Below are 13,010 nucleotides of genomic sequence, written 5' to 3'. Positions count from 1 at the left end.
TCTCCTGTGGACAGGTTTTTCCTATTACTGCAAACCCTCTCAAAATAGCCTATTCACTTGACCCCAGACACTGACATGTCAGTGGTACTATGTTAGATAGGTGTACAGCACTCAGGTATCCAGTGACAAAGAAAGATTAATTACCTTATCTTCCCCTCAAATATGGACTTGAAGATGTGCTAATTTTTAAGTGTATACAGTGTAGTCTTCCTAAGGTCTTTACACAAGGTATGATTCTAGGCTGTATCTGCCTATTAAGATCTTCCAGGAAACTTTTAGAAAATGCCAATGCCGCAGTGATGTGTCCACAGATTGGAATTTAAATTGGCATTTATGGATCTCAAGTAGAGGGATTATTTTTAAGATCCCAGGGACTTCCCATTTAAGACAAGGGTTGAGACCACTTGGTTAGTGCCCACTAACTGTATGATTCTGACAAAGTTTGCTCATATTCTAAAACCAGCAGTATTTCCTAAGTAAAGTCATATCTTCTCATTTGAAACTCTACATCACTATTTTAACTTTACGATCATTAAATCTATTGAAATCCTTGATTTCACACATGTAAAATGGAGATTTTTTTCAAAAGTTTATAGACAGGTTGGTTATGTATGAAAATTGATGACATCATGAAACATGTTCTCTCTTATACTTGCCATGACTGAGTTAAGCAGGCCTCAGGCACCATGAGTACCATGGGGCATGTTGAGACGAGGCTCTCAAATGCACATCCTCCTTTCCACTTCGCTACTGTCTACTGGTGTGTGACAATATTGTATCTGCTCTTATAAATTTGGCCTTTGGCATTTATTAGCCAAATCTCTCTTAAGGAGACCAGTATACCTAAGATCTGTTTGAAAACTGTATCCTTTAGAATGCAGGGTCACATTTTGATGACCCCAGGCTCAGCTCTGGGTTGGAGGTGGCTTTAAACTTATGCTGTGCATCTGGTTCATCCTCTGTAAAGATACAGATAGTCTGTCATGGTCATATGTTGTGCCTTAAACTCCACACTCTTTGTTCTCCCAGTTCCAGCCCTTATCCTGGCTTCCTTTTAGGCTGGTCAAAGCTTCCCACTATGAGAAACTGTTCCTTCTAAAATTTCTTCTTCTACCTACTCTGGAAAAACAGTTCTATCCAGAAGTTGCAGTAGTGGTCTGGCTGTTGAGAATGGGTCGAGTTAGTGTGAGGGCCACGGGGCCACCTTGCCTTCAGTCTGGCTCTCCAGTGATCCAGTGCTGTGTGAATCAATGTTTCTTAGAGAAAGAGGAAGCAGCCATAAACACACCAGAGAGTGCTCTTAATTTGGTAGAAAAACATTGAAGAAACTATCAAACTCCATTTTTCCCTTTATGGGCTGCCATTTTGGAATAGTCATTCAGGTTCTGGACTTCCTCCCTGTTATCTATTTCTATCTTTACTGAATTGGTCAACTGAAAGGCACCCTGTGCTATGCAAGCCACATTTTACATTGTCATTGAAACTCAGTAAAAGTTGCATGAAGTTTGAGGCTCATTAGATCAGTAATTCAGCTGTAGCACAAGAGAACTCATTAGGCTGCACCAGCCTATTTTCCTGCAGACATGGTAGTTTGGTTTATTTCAGTATACATTGTTTGGCATCTTCTTTTATGTATATTTTTATCTCCGTCATTTCATAAGCAAAACTGACTGTACTGATAATTAAATTTTTGCCCACAACCACAACTTCATCACATATTCCTATTTTACTGCAAGATGCCTGTGGATTCTGAAGCTGGTGTCAGTTCTCACCACCCACACACCTTCAATACACTCAGAAAAAATGTGTTACCCTGTCTAACATGTGCCCAGGTGAAACATTGTTCCAACAGTTTTAGGTTTGGACACATGCATTGTGCTATTTACACATGTAGGCAAGCTCAATAAGTGCTTGGTACTTATTTTAGAGTCTACTATATTAATTTGGAAGGCTTGGAAGGATAAGATGCAAGTTTTACATTGAGTTTAAAATGCACTTATTGGTAGTTGGATTTTAAGTAATGTTTCATGTAAGAATATATACGATGGCTAGGGATGTAGTTCCTGAGGGATTGCCTGACATGAGGAAGGTTGAGTTCAATCTCAGCACTGAGAACCAAACCAAAACAAACACACAGACAAACCCCACAAAAGGTATAGAGTTGAGCAGAGCATGTAATAGTCTATGAGATGAGACTGGCAAAGCGAGGAAGAAGTTGTCTGGGGCAGCTTGTATTTATCAGTTCAACTAATATGGGCGTTGGTGTGGTCCATTCTGTTTGATGAATTCACTACAACCACCCAAATCACCCTGTTAGCCACTGCAGCAATACACACACAATCACTGTTTGCACAGCCCCTTTCTCATCTAACTCCTAATATATTTTTAAACTATAAATTGTCATCTTTTGGTAAGGCATGAAAACAGTTTAGTGTGTTTAATGCAGTATTTACAAGACTATATCAGAATGCCTCATGGGAAGAAAGATAAATATTACTTTGTTAATTTTTTGTTTTGATTGTGATGTGTGTGTGTGTGTGTGTGATCATGTGATACTGAAAATTGCAATGCTTGTTGTGAGTTGTAATAAAATCCACAATTAAACTTAAATGAATTCCCTTCTGAGATAATTCTACAATTCAGAGATCAAGGAATACCCATTCTTTAGAAGCCAGAGTCTTTAGGGTGCCATTAAGCTAATGTGAACTCCAGGACCAAGGGCTACATCTGAAGCCCACAGTTAAAAGCTCTGTGGATGATCTAATTAGCTAAGTGTGCAGTTCTAAAATGTGAGACATAAAGACCTCAGCATCCCTGGGAACACATTCGAAATGCAGTTCTTGAGTCCACCCAGGCCGTTTTGAGTTCTGATTCTAGGTGGACTCTGACTCTTCTGTGTGGACACTGAGAGAGCCTGCCCTGTCACTACACGCAAATCCTACTGGAGTCTGGCCTTTGCTTCTTCTTGTTAAAGTAGGATCTTATCCATCTATGACTCCCATTCCACAGATTCTATCTGCCCTCTCCCCCTTGATTTCACTGAGTACCATGCTGAGTACCTCGTCTGTCTCTGTTCAGGCTGTCAGTCTCTTGAGGGGACCTGCAGGTCCCACTGCTTCAGCACTGATATTTGCCAAAAGAGGAGAAATGGGTCAGAAACTGGGGCTTACTTTATGGAAGTATACTGGGGCAAGACTTTGTACATTCTTACTACAGGATTAGTTTGAGAAATACTCTTGCTCATCCAATTTATTTATTTATGTTTTAAATATCATCCCAGGTATCTGAAACTTTCTAGTGGTTTTTAAGCCATTTTGGTGACTTTCTATGTCTTGAACACCTACAGCTTATTCAAATGTTTTCATAATCTCATGAGACTAGAAGAGATAACATAGATAAAGTAATGAACATGCACATCACACAAAGTATGTAATTGGGCTTCCTTTGCTAGGATGATGTGTGGCAGCTGTTAGTTTAACAAGACCTGAGAATCTTGCTTAACCATCGGCATTGGGTGTCACAATTCCTTGTGTTTAGGACCTAGATAGGGATATTTAGGTGATGCTTTCCATATGGATGGATTGAGAATTTTCCTTAAGCTAATCAAATGTTTAGGTAGCATAGGAGTTCTTTGAAGGTTCAAAGAGAAGGACAGTGAATATTAGGCCCCTTCAGCCAGAAAATCTCCCATGATATTCCATAAACACCACACACTCACCTCCAGTCCTCATTCCAATTTTTCCTCTTTCTCTTCCCCTTTCCTGCCTCTTTCACATGAGTATCTGGCCTCATTGAATTGCTGTCACCTTGCTTCTAAGCCTCATTCAATTGGCAACTGAAGTGACCACACCCTTTTCTTGAATCTTAGCTGTGGGAGATTGTACAGTGTGATTAAAAACAGAAATCATAAGAGACCATTTTGTTATGGAAGTGTAGTAAATGTTATGGGAAGGTTGGGCCAGTGAAATAGCTCCAGTGGATAAAGGCAATGCCTTCAAGCCTGAAGATCTGAGTGTGATCCTGAGTGTCCATGTAAACATGGAAGAAGAGAATTAACCACTCTACAGAGTTGCCCTCTGACCTCCACAGGCATGCTGTGCATGTTCACCTGTATAACCCATGTATGCTTGTATGTATGCTTGTGCCTGTGCAACTGTGCATGTGTGCACACACACTAAATATTTTAGGACACAAAATTTTTGAGAAAGTCACTCATTAGATGATGTTACAAGCATTTTCAAGCCCCTAAAGGACAGATGATTCTTCTGCAGCACAAGCAGAAAGAAAATGTCCTAAGTCACTTTACAGAGCTAACACATTCTAGAAACAAAGAAGATGAGCAAATAGAATGTAGTGTACCAATTGTCTTTATGATGGGGGGGGGTTAAAAAAACTATACATTAAGTGTTAGCAAATAAAATCCATCAGTCTATTAAAGACCATTCATGATGGTGTGATACCTCATGAGGAAGGCTATAAAGACATTTCAACCTAGAGACCTATTATATGATACAGATAGATTATAGAAAATGTATGACTGTTGATGTGGAAAGTATTTTGAATATTCTTTCATTTTTAAGATTGTTATAAAACACCTAAATCCTCAAGCACTGTAAGTGTACAGGTCAATGGCATCAAATACATTCATAATGAGCCCCCAGCTCTGACTTGTATGTAACAGATACAAATTTTTTCATCTTCTGGAACAAAAACTATATTTATTATACTAGAACAGTTTCCTGCTTTTCACATCCCCTGGCTGTCTCCATCCTATTTGCTATCTCAATGGTTGTGAATCATCTGAGAATCCCATTTGTTGGAATCATGTGATATTTGTCTTCCTACCATTGGTTCATTCCACTCTACATAATGTTCTCATCGCTCATCCACTTCGAAGTGTATGTCAGATTCCCTTTGCTTTTTAAGAGTGAATAGTATTCTGCTGTTTTTTCTCCATTCCTACTAACAAGGGCTCCAGTTTCTCCTCCCACATCCTGTCAAGCTTTGTCATTTTCTGATTGGGAACTTTAAAGGCATCTAGTGCTGGGTGGTTTACACTTCCTAATGATTGGTGACATACAATACTTGTTCAAGTTCATCTTGGCGGATCTTACCTGAGTTGGAGTTTGGCTGTCTACAATTTCAATTACCTGTGGGCATTACAGCATTACACCACATACAGTTTGCTGTATAGGAATACTGTAGACCTCCATCCACAGACAAGGAGTGGCTGCTATCTCACCTTTGGAGAAATGTATGCTTCTGACCTTTGCCCTTTCTAACTGGATTGCTGTGTTGTACACAGACAATCTCAGAATATTCTGTCATTACCTACTTATGAAATATATTATTTGAATAACTGTTCTATCTTCTTGTTGGTAGTCTTTTAATTTTGTTGATATTGATGTACAAATTTTTAAAACTTTATGAAATCCAGTTTGTCCCCATTTTTTTATGTGTATCTTGAATGTCATAGCTAAGATATTTGCTGCCAAATATTATATATATTCTTCTTAGGGCTTCATGCCTCTCATTTAGCTTCTTGATATGCATAGCACTAATTTTATTTATTCTGTGAGTAAAGGGCCCTACTCATATTTTGCATGTCGATTTTCTGTTTACTCAGAGGGATTCTTCAAAAAAACAATCCTTTCCCCATTGGATAATCTTAGGGCTCTTGTCAAAAATAGTTTGAACAGGTGTACGAGGGATTATTCTGCAGGCCCCTCTCCCATCCCATTCCTCTGTGTGACTACTTTTACTCCAGTGCCACACTCAGGGCACTGGATTATGGGAGCTTTGTGATCAGTTTGAGATGGAAACATGTGAAACATCTTACTCTGTTCTCTTCCATGATTCCGTTTAGTACTCATGGTCCTGGGAGATTTTCTACAACAACTTTAGGATGTGTTTTGTTTTTCTATTTCTGTGGAAACATCACAGGGATTTTGACAGGTGTTGCATTGAATCTTCAGGTTATTTGAGATAGCATGGTAACCTAAATAACACAGTACTCCACTTCAAGTCCAGTGGGTGTTATGTCGTTAATTTGTGTCTTTTATGACTTGATTCAGTCATATTTTATAGTTTTGTTGAATAAATCTTCTTTAGGCTTTGTCTCATTAACTCACATTATTCCTACAAACTTATAACGTTTGATTGATGTTCTCTGTAGGATTTTCCAATATAACCTTTCTTATATGAAGATATGTGCCTTTAGTTTCTTTTTTGAATGATTTTATTTTATTACAGAGGAGATTAGAACTCTTCCACATGCCTTCTGTACACAAATTAAGATGATCTTGCATAGTGTATTTTATTAATCAGAATGTGATGTGTTACATTTCTTCTTCTCATATGACAGAGTCAATATGGTAAGGAAAGATATTCTACTTGGGCATTGTATTAGTTTCCTTGCCTGTTGCTATGATAAAATACCATTACAAAAGTAATATAGAGAGGGGAGTGTATTTTGTCTTGTAGTTAAAGAGTATAGCTTAACTTGGTGGTCAATTCATGGCAAATAAGATGAGGAAACCAGTCACAATGCAATGCCAGGCAAAAAACTAAATGGATTATTGTCTTGACTGGCACATTTTAAATTCGCTCTAGTACTGAAGCCGAAAGAATAAGGATTCCCACTTTTAGGGTGAGTTTTCCAACCATATTTAACATAAAAGAGAAACATGTGAAGTTAGCAGGGAAAGGGATGGGGTGAATATCAGGAAATTGGAGAAGAGGGAATGCAGGGTGGGTTGAAAAAACATGCTCTATGCATATATGAATATTAAATTGAATATTTTAAAAAGATAATCTCTCATAAGTATGGCCAGAGGTTAATCCAATCTAAATAATCCCTCACAGGCATGCCTAGAGGCTTGTCTCCAAGGTGATAGATCCTGTCAAGTTGGTAGTCAATATTAACTGCCACAGGCATATTATGGAAGTCTTTTAATTTGATTTGCTAGTATTATTAAGGTGTTTTGCATTAATATGGTCTGACTTTTTTTCTTACATGGCCTTTGTTTGGCTTTAGGATACATGTATTGTGACATTGGCCTCGGGAATGAGTTTGAAAATGTTCTTCAGCTATTTGGAAAATTTTTAAATGAAATTATTAATTATTCATTAAATGTTTAGTAGTATTCACTAGTCCAGACATCCATCCTGAAATTTTATCTATTGAGAATTTTTTTGATTATTCAACTAACCTTCAGACTAGTTTTGTGTCTGTCCAAATATGCTGTCTCTTCTGACTCAATCTGGCATGAATGTATTCATAGGAGATTAACCGTTTCATTTAGGCAACCTTGTTTATTGGCATATAATTTTAGAGTATTATCCTTAATGTCTTTGTTACAATAAAACTCCGAATGACATTTATTATTTGGCTCCTTATTAAAAATTTTGAGTCATCTGTCTTTTATTCACAGTCAATATAGCTAGTGCCTTGTTAGTTTTCTTAGCTTTTTGAAGAACCAAGGTTTAAAAATTACTGCCTTCTTCTCTTCTCTGTCTTCATTTTTCTTTGTTGAATTTGAATTCTGTTTATTCTTACTTTTCTTATTTCTTTAGTTGTAAATTTGGTTGTTAATTTAAAATCTTCCTTTCTTTTCAATGCCAAGACTTATGCCTACAAATTTTCCTCTGGGCATTATTCTTGTTGAATTTTGCAAGCTTGGTATGTATACTTCCTATTCTCTGGTTTCATTTCAAGATATTTTTTATTTCTTCCTTGAGGTCTACATTATTATACCCAGACACACCTTATTAATGATTTTTTTTCTGGGACTTTTGGTATTCGTATCTATACTTTAGGATTGTTCTTTTCTTCCTCTGAATTTCATCCTTTAAGAGTTCCTTTAGCAGTTTACAGAACAAATGTTACTTTGATTGCTTTAATAATCATGCCTTATCTAATTACTTAAGAATTGATTTTGCTAGATACTGAGTCTAGATTTCAGTATTTGTGAGCATGTGTTTATGTGATCTTTCTCTTAAAATAGTTCCCCACGTGTCCACATTCTACTCCTTGGGAGCAGTAAGTGTCCTACCTCCCATGGTCAAAGAAGTTGAAAGATGTGAAATTAAGAATCTTGAGGTACAGAACTCATCGTAGATTATTTGCCCAGGAGTCACAAGCGTAATTAGCAGACATAGGCAGGAGGACCAAAATCAGACGGAAGCAATGCAATGATGGTGGATACGAGAGGGAGGCAGAGGGGATGAGGAGCTTCTCGGACGAACATCTTTTTTTCAATGTTCTTGGGAAAGAAACATTCCTATTGACACCCCAACTTTAGCATTATGTGATCTCCTTAAAACTTTTGGCCGAGCCGGGCAGTGGTGGTGCACGCCTTTAATCCCAGCACTTGGGAGTCAGAAGCAGGCGGATTTCTGAGTTCGAGGCCAGCCTGGTCTACAGAGTGAGTTCCAGGACAGCCAGGAATATACAGAGAAACTTGTCTTGAAAAAACAAAACAAACAAACAAACAAACAAACAAAAACAAAAACAAAAAAAAACCTTTTGGCCTTGAGAACTTTAAGAAAATAAAGGTTTAGGGCTTTGTTGTTTGTTGCTGTTGTTGTTATCGGTGTTATTGTTGCTAAGTTTGTGGTAATTTATTACAACACCAAATGGAAACAAATATAATCTTCCATCAAATTGTGCTCTTGTTATTACTTGTTTGGCTTTGTCTGACTTTTTAATACCATTCTCAAATTTCCCTAAGTATCCTAACTTATCTTAGTGTCTAAAGGTATCTTTTTTATCTTTCAGGCTTTAGAGTCATTGAACTTCTTGTTTCATCATTGATAAAAAATTCTCACCTATTACTTCCTCTAATATCTCTCTATTAATCTCTCCCTGGGAACCCAGTTTATTTGAAGATCTTTTAAACTCCATCCATGCTGTTAAATTCCTCACCCATATTTTACATGTTTCTGTGTGCTTTGTAGTTTATCATCAGGTCTACTTTCCATCTTCCCTTCTCAGTGTGATTTTAGTTCTTACACCTTGTAACTTTCTATGTGTGGCTTTATGGAAATACATATAGTAGTTCCTTGAGAAAGAAGTTGTATTTACTTCTATGATGAACTTTTGAAGAGTAATCAGCTAGGAGAACATAACAATGAGATTTTGATGATATACTTTAATATTAATTCTATTTTATCCAAAGTCGAGCCAGAGACTTAGCATGGATATTTCCTTCTGTATAGTAGATTTTTCCCAAGTCATTACTGAGAATAAGCACTTTAGACTACATGTGGGTAATGAGAGAGTTCCCATCAGATCTTCCAAAACTATTCAGACCCAAGGCTTTGTCTCCGTCATTAGACCATCAAAAGCCAGCACCTATTACTCCAGGATGCAAAACAGACTCTCATCTTTGTTTAGTGTTTACTGGTTTCCACTCCTTGTCATTTCTTGCCTCTGAGAATCTATTTATTTTCTGGGGAGTTCATGTCCATATTAAGAAATATACCGCAATCTATGCAGTATTTTAAGGTGTACAGTCTCTGACAACTCTATATTCCATATTATTGTAAAGCTCAGTATATTAAGAATTATATTAGTACTTGATGCAAGTGCCAAGTGACTAGTATCACATAAATTCTGTGAGTCAGATAATGTACGCAACTTGTCCCTCATGAGGCTGCTGCTGCCAGCTTACCTTCTAGAGCTTTAGTCACTCCAGGGATCAACTGGGGCAAGAATCTACTTCTAGACATATGACTTCTGGTTTCTTCACTGTTATTGGTGGAAGACACAATCCTCTCATAGGGTTGTCCATCACATGGTAACTGGCTTCTCTAGAGTGGGGGCTCTGAGAGGGAAGGAGAAGGCCTGGGAGCCACAGTCTGTAACGAAAGTCAGTACTGATAACCCCTAACTTTTGCTGTTTAGAAGGAACTGTTTCTACCCATGACTTGGGGAGGTGACTGGGCAAGATTATGAATCCCAGGAGGCAAGATTCCTGAGAACTACCTTAAAATTGGTCAGTCTTGTTTCTATACATCATTTGTGTTTGATTGATTTTTCATTAATTAATTGATTTACTTTACATCCCAATCAGATCTTCCCCTCCCTCTTCTCCTCCCAGTTGAGATAGCCCACCCCTGACACTATTAATAACAGTCTCCTCTACTTCCAGACAGGAGGCTAGTGTAACAGTCATCTGAGTGGCTTCACCCAGCACCTGATGAAAACAGATGCAGATACCTGCAGTCAAACATTAGGCAGAGCCTGTGGAATCTTGTGGAAGAGTGGAAGAAAGGAAAGAAGGAAGGAAGGAAGGAAGGAAGGAAGAAAGGAAGGAAGAAAGAAAGGAAGGAAGAAAGGAAGGAAGGCTTGAAAGAGCCAGAGAAGTCAATGACACTATAAGAAAACCTACAGAATCTATACATCATTCTTAATAAATATGAAAATATAATTTGAAAACATTAACCATATTAAGCAAATGAAGAGGCATGTCTTTGAATGTCTCATGAAATGAAATTGAGCAATTTATTTGATAACCAAAGAATGTTATCTAAGATGATAGTTTCAGCACATTCTGACTTGACTCAAATGACATGGCTTTCTTCTCTCTCTTTACCCCAGGGTAGCCACTTAGATTTATAACTTGCCTGCTTTGATGTTTATCTTGAATAAAATTGTCCTGGGGAAGCTGAAGAGACACCTAAGAAATTAAAAACACCTCCTTCTCTTGCAGAAGACCTGGGTTCAGTTCCCAGAAGCCATGTGACTACTCACAGCTGTCTAACTCCAGTGCCAGATCGAATGGACTCCCTTTGGCCTACTCAGGTACTTCAATACAAGCACACATACATACATGCAGCTGAAACATTCACACACAAACCTCCAAATTAGTAAATCATTTTAAAATGTCATGAAGCTTCAGAAAAAATGATAGTTTGATAATAATGTTTACTAATTAGATTAATCATATGCTTGAATGGGATAAGTCTGACTACATAGCCTTAGTGGGCCTGTGACTTGCTACGCAGATCAGAAAGGCCTAAAATACAGAGATCCTCCTGCTTCTGCCTCCCAAATATCAGGATTAAAAGCATGAGCCACTCTGCCTGGTGATAAAGTATTTCTTAGTCTTAGAGTATATTGATAAACATATAACTGGCAATCCCAAGGAAAGCTAGGCTAGTGGGAATGTAAATTAGTATATGCATTTTATAGCTTAATTTGGCAATCTGTCTTAATACTCTTAAAAATCTACATACCTTTAAAGCCTGTATATAAAATATATATTATAATTATTATCCCACAATTTCACATGGAAGTATTTATCCCAAGGACAAATTATAAAAGCATGAAAATATTATGCAAACTATATTCACTTTTATGATTAAAAACCATTGGAAATAGATTTCTAGAGGAAGTTATTGGTAAATAATTATCCCAATACTCATAAAGAAAAACTATGCCCATATTAAAAATAATATTACAAATATGCATATGTTATCACTGAAAGATGTGCCCAACATATTATTATGTAGGCAAAGACACTGTATACTGCAGGGTTCACTTTATCATGTATAATTTTCAAATAGGTGTATATGCAGAAAAATAGTAGACTGTAATTCATATTGTTAATGAAATCATTTTGGTAATGAAAACACAAATTATTTTTACTTCCATTTCATCTGCACTACCTAAATTTTACTAAGCACATGCTCTCATAACTTGCAATTTTTTTTGTAAAATAAAAACAAAAATAGCATATGTCAAGAAACTTCCTGCAAGATATAACTTTCTAATATTTAGAAATTTCTGAAATTATTATTGGGAGTTCGAAACTACATTTGTCATTGAAGGTAAATTTGTATTGAAGGTAAATGTAAGATGCCAATATTTAGTTTGCACGTAGGCAATGTTTCTTACCATGAAGAAACTTACATTCTTCAACCCATAGAGAATTATGATTTAATCTCATAATCAAATAAAATAAAAATGATCAAATTTGTGGCTAGAGAGATGGCTTAATGGTTAAGAGCACTTACTGGTTTTTCAGACAACCTGGGTTCAAAACCTAGTACCATCTGTTAACTGCATTTGTAAGATTTCCAATGTCCCCTTTTTGGGGGCCCTTTACACACACATGGTGCATGTACATGAACTCATGCACACAGATACTAATAGACATAAAATATTTTTTAAGAAAGAACAATTTTCTTGTAAAGCAATGTTCAATGGCATGTTTACATTGCTAGTTCAATTGACCATCAAACTCCTTCTGTAAAATGGGCATCAAAATCAGTATTCAGTTTACAAATGAGGAAGTTAAGACTCAAAAAGATACACTACCTAGTAACCAGAGTCGTTGAATCCAATTGTACACTTTTGACTGCAGCTACTAGATACCCTTTGACTCTGATGACTAATGCTCCATGCTGAGGCTCTGCTAAGGGAAGGAAGCAGATGGATAAAGGCACTTAGTTCTAACTTTGATAAATGTGCATCAAGATCTGAATATTCTTGTTCAAGTTAGGGTGTTCTGATGAAACACCATTACCAAGACCAACTTGGAGAGGAAAGGGTTTATTTTTGTTTATTATTATAGTTTGTCAATGGGGGAAATGAGGACACGAACCCAAACCTGGAGACAGGAGCAGATGCAGAGGTCATGGATGTGGGGACAGGGGATGCTGCTTATTAGCTTACTCCTCATGGCTCTCTGAGCCTGCTTTCTTATAGAATCCAGGACAACCAGCTCAGGGGTGACACTACCCACAATGGCTGGGCTTGCCCTGATTGAATCACTAATTAATAACGTGCTCCACAGGCTTGCCTGCAGCCACATCTTATGAAGGTATTTTCTCATTCAAAGTTTCCTACTCTCAGATGACTATAGCTTGTGTCAAGCATAAAACTATCTATCCATGACAATATTCTTTTCTCCTATAGGTCATTTTCCCAAGAGATCCCTGACACAGACCGTTCTCTACGGTAGACACATTGAGGTACACCTCTCATGGAAAAATCTTGTACA

This window comes from Grammomys surdaster, unplaced genomic scaffold, assembly GCF_004785775.1.
Source record: "Grammomys surdaster isolate TR1022 unplaced genomic scaffold, NIH_TR_1.0 141, whole genome shotgun sequence".
Taxonomy (NCBI): Eukaryota; Metazoa; Chordata; class Mammalia; order Rodentia; family Muridae; genus Grammomys; species Grammomys surdaster.
This window is presented reverse-complemented; position numbering follows the sequence as displayed.